This window comes from Ursus arctos, unplaced genomic scaffold, assembly GCF_023065955.2.
Source record: "Ursus arctos isolate Adak ecotype North America unplaced genomic scaffold, UrsArc2.0 scaffold_18, whole genome shotgun sequence".
Taxonomy (NCBI): Eukaryota; Metazoa; Chordata; class Mammalia; order Carnivora; family Ursidae; genus Ursus; species Ursus arctos.
The window spans coordinates 31162037-31179262 of record NW_026622852.1 but is presented as its reverse complement, the minus strand read 5'-3'; the positions used below and the strand labels follow the sequence as shown (position 1 = coordinate 31179262).

At 38.6% G+C, this 17226-nt stretch overlaps 1 protein-coding gene across 2 annotated transcripts in view; it reads right to left on the bottom strand.

The window, feature by feature from the left end:
- Window positions 1-17226, bottom strand: part of PLPPR1 (phospholipid phosphatase related 1) — a 582239-nt gene that overhangs the window by 418986 nt on the left and 146027 nt on the right. For both annotated transcript variants that reach the window (XM_044386778.3, XM_057313626.1), the window contains exon 4: window positions 15652-15735. The gene's annotated coding sequence lies outside the window, so the exon portion shown is untranslated. The remainder of the gene's footprint in view (window positions 1-15651; window positions 15736-17226) is intronic.

Here is a 17226-nt window from a genome sequence, read left to right as displayed (position 1 = left end):
AGTTCTCCAAATACAGATTCCAATTTTAAGTTAGCAAATATTTGTCAAAGTATACCAAGTGGTCTAGGTACTTACATATACTTGAACTAATTTAATTTCCTAAGAGATAAATATTTTTTTCTCAGGTTAGATATGAAGACACTTAGGCTCTTTAAAGTGAAAGGTCTTGCTCACAGGAAAGAACAAGATGGGTAATGTGCCATCTAACAAATGAACAAATAGAGGCGGGGGGGAACTGCTTGCTATTGATACCTGATAAGGGGTTTTATTTGATGTTAGAATGAAAGTGGTAAGTATCTTTATGAAGCAAGGCTTAAGAACTATGTTGGATACCAAGGACACACTGGTTCTTAAAAAGTACAAACCCTGTGTTTATCTTCATGGTGCTTACAGTCTAGTTGGAAAAAACAAGCTTTAGGTCAACAATCTCATTAGAACCTATGTTAAATAGTGAAAAGGACTAAAACAGAAAAGCATAAATGTATCAGAGTTGTACAGGTGAAGAAAGCAGCTAAGATTATTCCAGGTAGATGGCACAACTATCCGAAGGCTCTGAGACACCAAAAAAAGAAAGAAAAAAAAAAAAGCCCTGATAATCCAAGAGAATAAACAAGAGCCAGCCAGGGTAAGTGGATAGGGACCAAAAGCAGATAGTAGCAATAGATGAGGCTGGAAGGTAGGCAGAGCCAGAATGAACTTGTAAGGAGTGTTAAGGATTATTTTTTATCTTTATCCAAGGAGCAAAGTGAGGCCAAAGAGTGATTTTAAATAAAGGAGTGGCACAGCACAATTTTTCTTTTTAAAAGACTGCATTGCCTACACTGTGGAGAAGAGTCAAGTGAGGCAAAAGTAAATGTGGTGTAGTGGATAAGTGACATGTGCTGCCTTGTAATTTCCTTCTCAGTTAACAAGTCCCCAAAGTGCCTTTAAGATATGTCCCCTGTGACATTCTTAGCTATGTAGTGTAAGTGGGATTTATCTCCCTTCGATTCTAAGGGTGAGTCTCCAATCAGCAAAATCCATCCCTCTGACTACAGTGACTACTTCAAGGAAGGTCACATGACCCAAACTGGGTAAATGAAAAAAAAAAAAGGACTGCTGGAAAAGCAGCTTTGTCACTATTCTATACAAGCTTCTGGGAGAAATGTTTTCTCTTCCTAACCATCATGAACAAGGAAGCATGAGGACCTAGAACCTCCTAACAGCCCCCTTATTTGACAAGATGATCCAATTTTAGGAGGAAGATAACACCATACAAAGTAAAGAGGAAAAATTGAAAGAAACCAAAATTTTGGCAACATTGGCAACATTCTAAATCAAGTCTTGCCTGAAGCTTACCCTAACTCTGGCCTTTTCAATATAATAAGCCAATAAAAGTCTTTAATTGTTTAAGCTGTTTTCTATTATTTATACCCAAAAACAAACAAACAAACAAAATTCCTTGTGGAGGTATCTCTTAGAAGGCTGTACTCAGGGTAGAGATACCATTAGCATGAGCTAGGGCTCTAGCGGTAAACATGGATAAATGTGATGAATTGAAATTTATTTAAGAGATATACTCAAAAGAATTGGTAAGAAGTTTGAGAGAGAAAGAGGTATGAAGGATGACTGCTAGGTTTCTGGATGATAAACAGTGGTAAACAATTCAGGACCATGGAAGAGAGAGCAAACTTTAGGTTGGGTTCAGGGTCAGGGGAGGCAAGTATAGCTGTGCACACCTTAAGTCTGAAGATCCTGTGAGCTATCTAAGTAGAAATGTCATAGGTAGTTGGACATACAAAGCACACGAGAAAGGAGTAATAAAATCGTACTATATTACAAGCTTCGTCTGCCTCCATTTCTCACTTTTCTTCAAAGAGATGCAAAAGAGCAAGTCTATACAATATCTTATAGTCAGCCTATTCTCAGTCTCTGAAATGATAGAAGAGGGAGGTGATATTCTTTAGGGAGCAAAGGAAGTCTTTCCTATTCCACAAAAAATGACAGAAATGCTAAGGAAAGTAGGAACTGGGTATGAGCCATACATCTTCAGTAAATGGAGTGCAACATGGAAGGCAAAAAACAAAACAAAACAAAACCTGAATGCATTAGTAAATTGATAATTCAGAAGAGAAAAGAGTTTCAGCTAGTAACAGTATTAAAAAGTCTACCTATCCCATTAAAACACTGTGATGTATGTGAGGTCTGAACATGCTCAAGCAGGGGTAAAAATGGGCTGAGTCTTGCTTGCCAAAGAAATGGGCTTTGTGGATCCTAGGGAAGTAGACTCCATGTACAATGGGGAGGAGGGGCTTAAACAGCCATAGATGGAGTGGTGTCTATGTGTTTCTCATTTCTTTATATCCAAAGCCATGACATTTTGATGTGGAAAGTGGGAAGGAATATATGAGTTTCAAGGTGATACAATCTTCAAAGCAGCATTTCTGGACCCTGGGCTTTCTCTCTAATAATGCAATTCATTTAAGGAATTAAATAATAATTTTTCTATATTCAAAGAAAGAAGGTATTATTTCCATGTCAGAAAATATTTGATATTTGGTATTTGATGGAAATAAATGGATTGGCTATCTTAATTGCATGACAGAAGACAAATTCCCTTTGACAGAGGAAAAGATACCCACATAAAGAGAACAATCTAAAACTAAAAACAACGGGAATGAGATTGCAATGGAAAAAAATAAAAGAAGCAAAGTGCAACCGAGGAATTAAAATCAATTTTGGATGCAGTTAGGGGCAGGAAAACTGAACCAACACTGCAAAGACAAACTTGAAAAGTTGCATAAGTATTGAAAGGACAAAAAACAAAGACATGAAAACTGAAAATATGAGCACATGGGGAAGGCAAGCCAAAGAAACCAAGTCTAATGTAAGGAAAAGGAATGATTTCAAAGGATCTCTAAAGGTTCACAAAAATCGAGAAAAAGCTGGAAAAACAAGTTTAAAAATAGACAGGAACCAAGCGAGCTCCAGAAGGTAAAGATGCAGAAACTCTGGCAACCTGTGGACAAAAGAAACTCTAGGGCACAGACTACAAGGGACCACTACTCATTGGTTCTGTGCCACTTGCTCAAGCTTCAGCTCAGGAGACAGCATCCAACTGTCATGACACATGACTTAAGAATAAAATAATATTTCCAGGATCTTTAAATAAGTTCTATTAAACTGTAAGCTCTTTAAAGGTCAAGACCAAATATATGTACAGTATATGTACAATAAACAGTCCCACCAGGCTACTCAATAAATGCTTAATAAATGAATGAATGAATATCTAACCATGTGAACACTAAATAGACTATACTTATATGGACATCTTTTTAGATAAATTAATGCCACAAAATCAAAAATCATTCCTTCACCACTGTCTCCATTCAATCATTCACAAATGCCCACTGCTTTAATTTCTTAGAGTTCTCTCAGTTCCACCCTTCTCTCCATCCACATTTCCATGACCTCAGTTTAGGCCTTTAGCCTTACTCACCTTACTCACCTTAACTGTGGCAATGAATGTGATAATTGGTCCTCAGGTATGCATATATGGTCAATTAATTTATGATAAAGGAGCCAAGAATACACAATGGGAAAAAGACAGTCTCTTCAATAACTGGTGCTGGGGAAACTGGACAGCCACATGCAAAAGAATAAAACTGGACTACTATCTTACACTATACACAAAAATTAACTCAAAATGGAAAAGACCTGAATGTAAGGCCTAAAACCATAAAATTCTTAGACGACATAGCTCCTTGACATTGGTCTTGGCAATGATTTTTTAGATCTGACACTAAAAGCAAAGGCAACAAAAGCACAAATAAATAAATGGGACTACATCAAACTAAAAAGCTTCTGCACAGCAAAGGATATCATCAACAAAATGAAAATATAACCTAATGAATGAAAGAAAATATCTGCAATTCATACATTTCATAAGGGGTTAAAATCCAACATACATAAAGAACTCATATCTCAAAGCGAAAAAACAATCTAATTTAAAAGTGGACAAAAGATCTAAATAGACATTTTTCCAAGGAAGACATACAGGTTGGCAACAGGTACATAAAAAGATGCTCAACATCACTAACCATCAGGAAAATACAAATCAAAACCACAATGAGATATCACCTCACACTTGTTAGAATGGCGATTATGAAAAAGACAAGCAATGAGTGTTGGTGAGGATGTGGAGAAAAAGGAACCCTTGTGCACTATCGGTTGAAATGTAAATTGGTAAGCCACTATGAAAAAAACAGTATGGAGGTTCCTTAAAAAATAAATAATAGAACTACCATTTGATCTAGCAATTCCACTTCTGGGTATATATCCAAAGAAAACAAAAATTGGAGAGCCTGGGTAGTTCAGTCAGTTAAGCATCTGACTCATGGTTTCAGCTAAGGTCATGATATCATGGGTCATGAGATCAAGCCCCATGTCAGTCTCCACACTCAGCAGGGAGTCTGCTTGAAGATTCTTTCCCTCTGCCCTGCCCCCCGCACATGCTTACACATTCTCTAATAAATAAATAAATCTTAAACAAAACAAAATACTGAGTCAAAGAGATATATGCATCTCCATGCTCACTGCAGCATTATTTACAATAGCCAAGATATGGAAACAACCTAAGTACGCATAGACAGATGAATAAGTAAAGGAAATGTGGTTTAAATATATAATAGAATATTATCCAGCCATTAAAAAAGAATGAAATCTTGCCATTTGCAATAGTTGGATCTTGAGAGCACTATATTAAGTAAAATAAGTCAGACAGAAAAAGACAAATACCATATGATCTCACTTATGTGTAGAATTTTTTAAAAAACAAAGTAAGTTTATAGATATAGAAACAGATTTATGGTTGCCAGAGGTGGGGGTGAGGGTAGGCAAAATGGGCTGAGGGGGTCAAAAGGTACAAACTTCCAGTTATAAAATAAAGTCATGGGGATGTGTTAGTAACTATTTTTAATAACACTGCATTGCATATTTGAAAGTTCCGAAGAGAGTAAATCTTAAAAGTTCTCATCACAAGAAAAAAAAATTCTGTAACCATGTATAGTGTCAGATGTTAACTAGACTTATTGTGGTCATCGTTTCACAATATATACAAATATTGAATCATTATGATGTGCACTTGAAACTAATATAACATTATATCAATTATACCTCAATTTAAAAAAATAATTATCAATAAAAAAATAAAACAAAATATAAATAAAATTTTAAAAAGCCCTTTCAGTTATCAAGAATACCAATAATCATAGTTAATATTCCCTATTTTTAAGATTTATTTATTTATTTGAGGGGGAGGGGCAGAAGGAGAAGGAGCAAGAATCTCAAGCAGATTCCACACTGAGGCTGGAGCCTGGCTCAGGGCTTGATCTCATAACCCTGAGATCACAACCCATGCTGAAACCAACAGTTGGACACTTAACTAACTGCACCACCCAGGCAGCCTGTAGTTAATGTTTCTTGAACACGGGGGCCCTCTTATGTATTGCAGCATGTTTATCACCGCCCTTGGCCTCCCACTACCCAGTAGATGCCAGTAGCAACACCTCTGTCCTGGTTTTCATGATCAAAAAGTCTCCAGACATTATCAAATTTTCACTAGGGAACAGAATCACCCCATCTGAGAAACACTGGTCCAGGGCCAAAATTCTGCAATTCTGAGAGCTTCAACACAAGAATGGAATATAATTCCTAAATATAAACGCCCAAAGTCAACATTAATCTTAGGCCAATTAAAAAAGGAACCTATAGTGAAAATTATGAGCTTTGGTTCTAGCCTCCTGGCCTCTGTGTGAGACAGTCAAAGATTAGTTGCCCATACAGCCAAGGGTCCATTTCTGGGGTCTCTATTCTGTTCCATTGGTCTATGTGTCTGTTTTTGTGCCAGTACCATGCTGTCTTTGTGATCACAGCTTTGTTGTATAGCTTGAAATCAGGCAATGTGATGCCCCCAGCTTTGTTTTTCCTTTTCAACATTTCCTTGGCAATTCGGGGCCTTTTCTGGTCCCACACAAATTTAAGGGCTGTTTGTTCCAGCTCTTTGAAAAATGTCATTGGTATTTTGATCAGGATGGCATTGAAAGTGTAGATTGCTCTGGGTAGCATAGACATTTTAACTATGTTTACTCTTCCGATCCATGAGCATGGAATGTTTTTCCATCTTTTTGTGTCTTCTTCAATGTCTTTCAAGAGTGATCTGTAGTTTCTAGACTATAGATGCTTTACGTCTCTGGTTAAGTTAGTTCCAATATATCGTATGATTTTTGGTGGTATTGTAAATGTAATGGCTTCCCTAATTTCTCTTTCTTCTGTCTCATTGTTTGTGTATAGAAATGCAACTGATTTCTGAGCATTGATTCTGTATCCTGCCACATTACTGAATTGTTCCGTAAGTTCTAGTAATTTGGGGGTGGAGTCTTTGGGTTTTCCATATAGAGTATCATGTCATCTGCGAAGGGAGACAGTTTGACTTCTTCTTTGCCGATTTGGATACCTTTTATCCCTTTTTGTTGTTTGATTGCTGTTGCAAGGACTTCTAGTACTATGTTGAACAATAATGGCAAGTACTATGTTGAACAATAATGGCAAGACTGGGCATCCTTGTCATGTTCCTGATCTTAAGGGAAAGGCTTTCAGCTTTTCCCCATTGAGAATGATATTCTCTATAGGCTATTCATAGATGCTTTTTATGAAATTGAGGAATGTACCCTCTATCCCTACACTCTGAAGGGTTTTAATGAGGAAAGGATGCTGTATTTTGTCAAATGCTTTTTCTGCATCAATTGAGAGGATCATATGGTTTGTGACTCTTTTCTTGTTGATGTGATCGATCACACTGATCGATTTGCGTATGTTGAACCACCCTTGCATTTCAGGGATGAATCCCACTTGGTTTTGATGGATAATCCTTTTAATGTACTATTGGATCCTATTAGCTAGGATCCTGTTGAGAATTTTGGCATCCATATTCATCAGGGATATCGGTCTGTAATTCTCTTTTTTGATGGGGTCTTTGCCTGGTTTGGGGATCAAGGTAATACTGGCCTCATAGAATGAGTTTGGTAGTTTTCCTTGTGTTTCTATTTTTTGAACCAGCTTCAGGAGAATAGGTATTATTTCTTCTTTGAATGGTTGGTAGAATTCCCCAGGGAATTTATCAGGCCCTGGACTCTTGTTATGTGGGAGGTTTTTGATCACTACTTCATTCTCTTCATAATTAATTGGTCTGGGGCGCCTGGGTGGCACAGCAGTTAAGCGTCTGCCTTTGGCTCAGGGCGTGATCCCAGCGTTATGGGATCGAGCCCCACATCAGGCTCCTCCGCTATGAGCCTGCTTCTTCCTCTCCCACTCCCCCTGCTTGTGTTCCCTCTCTCGTTGGCTGTCTCTATCTCTGTTGAATAAATAAATAAAATCTTTTAAAAAATCATAATTAATTGGTCTGTTTAAATAATCAATTTCTTTCTGTTTCAGACTTGGCAGTTTATAGGTTTCCAGGAAGGCATCCATTTCTTCCAGGTTGTTTAATTTATTGGCATATAGTTGTTGATAATAGTTTCTAATGATCCTTCCTATTTCTTTGGTGTTGGTCGTGATCTCTTCCCTTTCATTCATAATTTTATTAATTTGGGTCTTTTCTCTACTCTTTTGAATAAGTCTGGTCAGTGGCTTATCAATCTTATTTATTCTTTCAAAGAACTGGCTGTTCCTGGTTTCTAATTCATTGATCTCTGCTCTAATCTTGATCACCTGCCTTTTTGTGTGTGGGTTAGGCCTGTTCTTCTGTTCAAGCTCCAGCTTCTTGAGGCGAGAATATAAAAACTGTATTTTAGATTTTTCTATTCTTTTGAGTGAGGCGTGGATGGGTATGTATTTTCCCCATAGGACTGTCTTTGCAGTGTCCCATAGGTTTTGGACCAATGTGTTTTCATTCTCATTGATTTCCATAAACTGCTTAAGCTCCTCTTTAATTCCCTGGTTTACCCAATCATTCCTAAGCAGGATGGTTCTTAGTTTCCAAGTGTTTGAGTTTCTTACAAATTTTTCCTTCTGATTGAGTTCCAGTTTCAAAGCATTGTGGTCTGAGAATATGCAAGGAATAATCTCAGTCTTTTGGTATCGGTTGAGACCTGTTTTGTGACCCAGAACACGGTCTATTCTTGAGAATGTTCCAGGGGTATTCGAAAAGAATGAGTATTCTGTTGTTCTGGGGTGTAGTGTTCTATATATATCTATGAGGTCCATCTGGTAAGTATGTCATTCAAAGCTCTTGTTTCTTTGTTGATTTTCTGCTTAGGTGATCTGTCTATTGCTGAGAGCGGAGTGTTGAGGTCCCCTACTAGTAACGTATTATTATCTATACGTCTCTTTATTCTGGTTATAAGTTGGCTTGTGTATCTAGCTGCTCCCCTGTTGGGGGCATAGATATTTATAACTGTCATATCCACTTGTTGGATACATCCTTTAAGAATAATATAGTGTCCTTCTGTATCTCTAACTACAGTCTTTAGTTTAAAATCGAATCTGTCTGATATGAGAAGTGCTACCCCAGCTTTCTTTTGAGGTCTGATGGCATGAAAAATGGTTCTCCATCCCTTCACTTTCAGTCTGGATGTATCTTTAGGTTCAACATGAGTCTCTTGGAGACAGCAAATGGATGGGTCATGTCTTTTTATCCAATCAGCAACCCTGTGGCACTTTAGGGAGCATGTAGGCCATTCACATTGTGAGGGATTATTGAGAGAGATATGATTTTAATGATGTCATGGTGCCTGTGAAGTCTTTGTTTCTATAGACTGTAAATTTCTGTTCTGTATCACTCTTGGGGTCTTTTTACTTTTATAGAACTCCCCTTAATATTTCTTGTAGGGCTGGCTTGGTGGTCACACATTCTTTCAGTTTCTGCCGGTCTTGGAAGGTCTTTGTCTCTCCATCAATTCTGAATGACAGCCTTGTTGGATAAAGGATCCTTGGCTGCATATTCTTCTCACTTAGTGCTCTGAATATGCCTTGCCAGCTTTTCCTGGCTTGCCAGGTCTCTGTGGACAGATCTGATGTTATTCTGATGTTCTTCCCTCTGTAGGAGGATTCTCTTCTCCCTTGTGACTTTCGAGATTGTATCCTTGGATCTAATATTTGCGAACTGCACTATTATGTGACGTGGTGTAGGTCTGTTCTCATTGATCTTGGGAGGGGTCCTCTCTGACTCTTGGACACGAATGCTTGTTTTCTTTGACAGATTAGGGACGTTCTCAGCTACAATTTGTTCAAATATCTCTTCTAGACCTCTTTCTCCACCCCCATCGGGGATGCTGATGATTCTGACATTGGAACGTTTCATTGAGTCAGTAATCTCCCGTAATCTACATTCTTGAGATTGGATTTTTTTGAGCCAAGTTCCCATTTTTTCCTTCTTTTCTATCATCCCATCTTCCAATTCACTAATTCGTCTTCTGCCTCATTTACTCTGGCCATCAGAGCATCCCGTTTAGACTGCATTTGATTCATAGCATTTTTAATTTCTTCCAGATTTGCTCTCATTTCCGCCCTTAGAGATTCTCTAGTCTCATTAATATTTTCGTTAATATTTTTTTCAAGCCTATACATCATCTTGACCATTGTTACTCTGAACTCCATTTCTGACAATTTGCTTATATCCATATCCATCAGTTCTGTGGCAGAGATCACAGTCTCTGTCTCCTTTCTTTGCTGGAGATTCCTCCTTGTCATTTTGATGAGGAGAGGTTGCGGGAATGCACAGAGCCCAAGTTATTGACCAGGACCCAGGCAATGTGCACTTGTTTTATAGGGACCTTAGGGATGTGGGTTTCTTGATTTTTCAGCCTGCCTTCTTGGGGGACAGGCCTGCCGTGCAACTCAGGCAACCCTGTTTGGGTGGAATTGCCCCATCCCCTGTGAGAGGGGTTAGGGATGGGCACAATGAGAACTGGAATTTCTGGGCTTTTGTTCTCTGGTGGGCTTTCCCTGGAAGTTTTCTGTGACTCTTCTGAAAGTCAGAGCAGCAGTGGCCGTATCCTAGCCTCTGTCTCAGAACAGAGAGATTGCTTTCCACTGAGCTCTCCTGGCCACTTTAACTCTGTTTCTGTCGGTGCTGCTAAAAACCTGCAGCATCCCGGGTTGTGCACTCCACAGCCACTCTCCCAGCCCTCACTCCCAGGGCTGGCATGCCTTTGTCCTTTGTGCTTCTAACACCACCAGCCACCCCCGGTTCTCGCGCGCACTCCCGAGCTCCCCATTTCAGTGTGGTTCGCGCGCGCTCCAGAGCTCAGGTTTTCAGTCTGGGCACGCCGCACTCCCGAGCACCCTGTTTCTGTCTAGTTCGAGTGCGCACTCTGGAGCTCCGATTTTCAGTCTGGTCATGCATGTGCTCTTAAGCTCCAGTTTTCAGTTTGGACGCGCGCACATTCCCGGGCTCCCGGTCTCAGTCTGCTTTCTCGCGGGTGCCGGTCCGCGAGTCCGGCCCGCTCCCCAGTGCAGGTGGCCACTGCTTCCTGGCACTCGAGTGCAGCAGCTCCCACCCCCTTCCATTTATCTTCCAATATCTGTGTGCGGATTCATGGCCCCCTGCTTTGTACCTCAATACTCAGCCCTGGAGATGTTCGTTTGTAGAGATCCAGATGTATCTTCCTACGTCTCAGGCTGATTTCATGGGTGCTCAGGATGGTCTGGTAGATATCCAGCTCAATTCAGGGGACCAGCTGATAAAAGGTCCCCTACTCCTCTGCCATCTGCCCCCCCCTTTGTTAAGGGTTTTTATCATGACAGAATGTTGTACTTTGTCAAATGTTTTTTCTGCATTTATTGAAATGATCATATGGTTCTTACCCTTTCTTTTATTAATGTGGTGTATCATGTTGACTGACTTGAGAATATTGCAAAAGACCCCAAATAGCCAAAGCAACCTTGAAAAAGAAAAGCAAAGCTGGAGGCATCACAATTCCAGACATCAAGTTATATTTCAAAGCTGTAGTGAATAAGACAGTATGGTACCGCACAAAAAGAGACACACAGATCAACTGAACAGAAATAGAAACCCCAGATATGAACCCAGAACTATATGGTCAGTTAATATTTAACAAAGCAGGAAAGACTATAACAATGGGAAAAAGGCAGTCTCTTCAACAAATGGTGTTGGGAAAAACTAGACAACAACATGCCAAAGAATGAACCTGGACCACTTTCTTTATGTCATACACAAAAATAAATTCAAAATGGATTGAAGATCTAAATATGAAACATGAAACCATAAAAATCCTAAAGAAGAACACAAGCAGTAACCTCTTTGACATCAGCCATAGGAACTTCTTTCTAGATATGTCTTCTGAGGCAAGGGAAACAAAAGCAAAAATAAACTATTTGGACCTCACCAAAATAAAAAGTTTCTGCACAGTAAGGAAACAATCAAAACCACAGAATGGGAGAAGATATTTGCAAATGACATATCTGATAAAGGGTTAGTATTCAAAATATGTAAAGAACTTATAAAACTCAACACCCAAAAAATGAATAATCCAAATAAAAAATGGGCAGAAGACATGAATAGACATTTTTCCAAAAAAGACAGGCAGATGGCCAACAGACATATGAAAAGATGCTTAACATTACTCATTATCAGAGAAATGCAAATCAAAACCACAATAAGATATCATCTCACACCTGTCATAATGGCTAAAAACAACAACAAAAGAACAACAGATGTTGGTGAGGATGTGGAGAAAGTGGAACCCTCGTGCACTGTTGGTGGGAATGTACACTGGTGGAGTCACTCTGGAAAACAGTATGGAGTTTCCTCAAAAAGTTAAAAATAGAACTACCTTCTAATCCAGCAATTGCACTACTAGGTATTTACCCAAAGAATACAAAAACACTAATTCAAAGGGATCCATGCACCCCAATGTTTATAGCAGCATTATCTACCATAGCCAAATTATAGAAACAGCCCAAATCTCTATCAACTGATGAATGAATAAGGAAGATGTGGTGTTTACACACACACACACACACACACACACACACACACACTGGAGTATTACTCAGCCATAAAAAGAATGAAATCTTGCCATTTGCAATGACATGGATGGAGCTAGAATATCAAGCTAAGCGAAATAAGTCAGTCAGAGAAAGACAAATACCATATAATTTCACTCATATGTAGCATTTAAGAAATAAAACAAATGATCAAATAGGGAGAAAAGAGACAGGCAAACCAAGAAACAGACTCGTTAAGAAAAAATTAATGGTCACCAGAGAGGAAGTGGATGGGGAGGATGGGTGAAATAGGTAATGGGGGTTAAGGAGGGCACTTGTGAGGAGCAACAGGTGTTGCATGGAAGTGTTGAATCACCACATTGTATAACTGAAACTAATATTAAGCTGTATGTTAACTGGAATTTAAATTAAAACTTTAAAGAAAATACATGTAAAGTGGACAGTGCCTGATACGCATACACAGTACTCACCAAATAAACATCAACCCGTTATTATATCTACATCAAACATGTTCTTTTTTTAAGTAGTCAATTTTTTTCAAAGTGGTTTTCTATTTTTTTTTAATTCTAGTTGGTTAACATACAGTGTTATATTAGTTTCCAGTGTAAAATATAGTAGCCTGATTCTTTTACTGAATAACATATCATAAACATCTCCATACCTCTAACACTTTTCTACAACATGATTCTTAATAGTATGGATGTGCCTCATTTAACATAGTCTCCTATTTGGAGACATTTAGGAGAGTTCCACTTTTGAGTTATTATAAAATGTTGCAATTGGGCATGCTTGCCCATCTCTTTCATGATTTACTTAGGAAGAAGCAAAGTTGCTGGAATAAAAGGTATACTCACTTTTTAGTCTTTTGGTATATTTTCGGTCCCAGGATTTATACCACCCAGAGTTTCTTATAATATTTTACATTTGGCTGATTATGAAAGGAGCCTAGGAGATTATGTCTGAGCAAAGTAGAATAATGAAGTTAGGGTAGTGTGCTCCTTAGCCACTCTGATCAGCAACATAATATTGAAATGAAAGGTGTGGCTGATGTTGAGTGTCCAATGAAGGGTGACTCCCATACCAGCATCTCCAAGCGCAGGCTGAGCACTCTTCCAATGTAACTAACTCCAGATACAAAAAAAGCATCATCTAGCCCCAGGTGTCAGGAATTCTCAGCCTCAAACTTGTTGAGTTGGGGGAAAGTCAGAGCAGCTGCACTGACAAACCTTTCACAGGCTTTCCCTCTTAATTTATTCCATTCATGGAGAATTCCTCTTGGCAAGGTGTTATGGCCCTTGTGTCAGCAAAACCTTGTATAATTTAGAAGTGTGGTCCTAAAATAGTAAAAGGGCTGGAATGCCTCAGAGGCAAAAAATCACTTAAAGAGATTCCATTGTGAGGAACATGCCAGAGGGAACTAATCACATTGAATCACAGATGAGGAAGCAATATGACATCGGTGTCCAACCCAGTGGCCCAACAGTTTACACCAGCCTGCTATTAAAAAGAGAGGCATTAAAAATAAATCATCAATAAATAAGTACTTTAATAGTTAGAGAAGGTGGAAATTATGGATTCAGGGACTCTCACAATTATAAAGATCTTCAAGGTCATCTATTCTAGCTCAATAGACAGTTCTTACTTGGATTCCATTTACAGTTGTCCTGAAAAGTGACCTTTGCTTAGACATGCTTAGACATGTCCAATAGCAGAGAACTGCTACTCTCTCCTCAGGACAACTAATGTGACTAGAAAGTTCATCTTTATTAAAATCCTGAAATCTGTCAGCCTAAATAAACAAACACATAAGTAAGCAGATGTTTTCCAAGCATCAGTGAGTCCTACAGAATGTTGAAAATGGCTCCAACTGGCTCCGGAGCTTTTCTTAGGAAAGGAACTAACTTTGTTTAGAAAAATACTCTGAGAAGTCATGTGGGGTGAGAAAGATGATGGGTTACAATGTAAGCAGAGAGCAAAACCAAACTGTTGTGCCTTAGAATTTAATAGAACTTTGAAGTAGGGCAAGCAGTGAAAAGCTGGAAATGGGACTGAAGAAGGAGAGGGGCTACTGAAGAACATGGACAGATGCCAGGTCCTGTAGGGAAAGGTGGCCAGTTGGAAAGTCCCTGGGCCTGAAGTTGTATTAAAAACAAGATTCCATTTTAAGTTGATTTCATTTCTATAATACAAAAGACAGACTGGTAGAACACTTTTAGAAAGCAATTAAGCAATATATCCAATTTGCTTTATCCTGATAATCCCAATGCTTGATATCCATCCCGAAAAATTAAATCAAAATGTGAAAATGCTGAATGGATAAAGAAGAACTGGTGTGTGTACACACACACACACACACACACACACACACAATGGAATATTACTCAGCCATAAAAAATAATGAAATCTTGCCATTTGCAATGACATGGATAGAGCTACAGAGTATTATACCAAGTGAAAGAAGTCAGTCAGAGAAAGGCAAATATGATCTCACTCATATGTGGAACTTAAAACAAATGTGCAAAGGCGGGGAGAGAAAGGCAAACCAAGACAGAGACTCTTAACTCTAGAGAACACACTGATGGTTACCAGAGGGGAGGCATGTGGGGGGATGGGTGAAATAGGTTATAGGGATTAAGGAGGGCACTTGTGATGAGCACTGGGTGATGTATGGAAGTGCTGAATCACTATATCGTATACCTGAAATTAGTATTACACTGTATGTTAACTAACTAGAATTTCAATAAAAACTTTAAAAAAACGTGAAAATCTGGGGCGCCTGGGTGGCACAGCGGTTAAGCGTCTGCCTTCGGCTCAGGGCGTGATCCCGGTGTTATGGGATCGAGCCCCACATCAGGCTCCTCCGCTATGAGCCTGCTTCTTCCTCTCCCACTCCCCCTGCTTGTGTTCCCTCTCTCGCTGGCTGTCTCTATGTCTGTCAAATAAATAAATAAAATCTTTAAAAAATAAAAATAAAATAAAAATAAAAATAAAAAAACGTGAAAATTGCAAAAATTAGAACTAACCCAGATCCTAAAACAGAAACTGTTAAATAGATTATGGCGTAATCCCTAGAGTACTTTGCAACTATTAAGTATGATGCAAATGATAATATAACACAGGAAAATGTATGACAGATGTTTTCAATAGGAAAAATTATAATTTAATACTAACCTACTAAATAAACAAATAAAATGACAAAGAACTCCTATGTATAGAAAATATTTTAAAGAAATAAAACAAGACTGTTAATAATAGTCATCTCTAAGGGTAATTTTCTCCTATTTTTCCAAGTTTTTGAAATTTTACATAACAAACATGTTTAACATTTAGAATGTGAAAATGTTTACATAAACTGTATTTAAACATCAATTTTAAACTTCATTTAAAATGTGTTTATTGCTGTAGTTCTTTAGCAACTAGACAAGAGAAACAGCTCCATGGTTATAGAAAAGAAGTCAGCTACCCTTTCTTTATACCCAAGTCTGACTTTGATCAATTCACGTCACTTTTCTGAATGCCAGCTGTGGTACGGGAATAAAGCTACCTCCCTGCCTCTTTCACAGGATTATTGGGGGGTACAATACATTGGTGAATATGGAAGCCCTCTGAATTCTATATCCTTATAAAATTATAAAGGACTCTTACTGTTAGATTAGAGTCTGCAGGTAGTCATTTCATTCTTCCATCTTCCAATCCATTCTTCTTTTGCAAATGGCCACTTAATATAACCTGGGGAAATATATTGCACACAGGTCACATTTCTATATAGCGCATGTTGGGATAAAATTCATAAAATTCAGTACATTATTTTGAAACAAAATAGACAAAACGTCCTGAAACCAGTGGTACCATAATTCTCTTTAACATTCTGTTTTCATGTGAGTGGGGGTGTGTGTGGGTGTGTGTGTGTGTGTGTTACGAGTGTCTATGTGCATATGTACGGTGTGTGAGGTGTGTGTTTGTGTATGTGTACACTGAGGAGACCCAGGGAGCCAGAGGTGAATTTAGAACTGCTATTGCCTTATAAAGAGATTTGCTTTGTTTTCTTTTGCTTTGTTTTGCCTGACTATCCATGGTGAGTCTAGATATTAAAGAAGAAATTTTCAGAACCAAAGATTACAGATTCAAGTTCTGAGGATCTGAGCCTATCACATGCTGAAGGAGATCATTCACTGGAACCTCACTGCAATACCTTAACTTTTAAACAGAATTCAAAATAAGTCCATCTTGAGTTCTTTCCAAATGTTAGGGGAGGAATCACTAGAAGACCCACATACAAGGCAGTTTCCCCTCTTCCTCCTGCAAAAACAAACAACAAAAACTAACTAGAGTGGGAAGAACACAAGACTTTAGTCAGAAGCTCAAAGTTATATTCCTACTTTCACTAACAATAAGGTCATCTCTGACCACCAGCTCAGCACAGTACCGCTTCCTTCCACTCAACTTGTTACTTCCCCAAATTCCTAAGGACAACTTCTCCTCTGCAAATCCTTCCCAACACATCACCAGTTCTTATGACTGGATCCCTGTGCCTCTCATTTCTTACATTTCTTGTATCCCTCCCCAACCTAGGCCTATGTCCATCAAGTGAGATCAAGTTCCCAGCCTGGCCCATCTTCCAGTGATTACCCATGCCATGCTGGAAGCTGGACACAAAGGAGCCAGGAGAACATTTTCAAGTTAATGAACCTCTCTTGGCCTGAGTTTCAAGACAAATGGACTAAATGACCTGTAGTGCCCTTTCTTGATCTAATAGTCTACGGTTCTATCACAACATGAAAATCAAGAAACAAATATAATAATCACACCTGAAACTTATATAGTAGGCCAGTTCTTAATGCATCTTTACTCACATCACATCCTTGACCCACACAATGGATAGATAAACCAGGTGTTATCATCTCCATTCTGGAAATACATTTTAGAAATTACATTATTTACTTTTCCAGAACAGCAGGACAGAGACCCACATCTTCTGACTCTAGTTTCTAAGTTCTTTCATCCATAGAATGCTAAGGTATAGCAAAACTCGATTGCTGTCTATTCAGAGAAGAAACAGGGATTTGAGCAATTATGGGAATTCCAAAATTTGAAATACAAGTAATTGACTTTTTCAGACTAGATTCAAATCTTTTAGGGCATAACAAAGCATTTTAATTCTTGTGAAGCAAGGCACAACTCTTGCCCAGAAGAGAAATTTGTAGGATTTCAAACATTCTT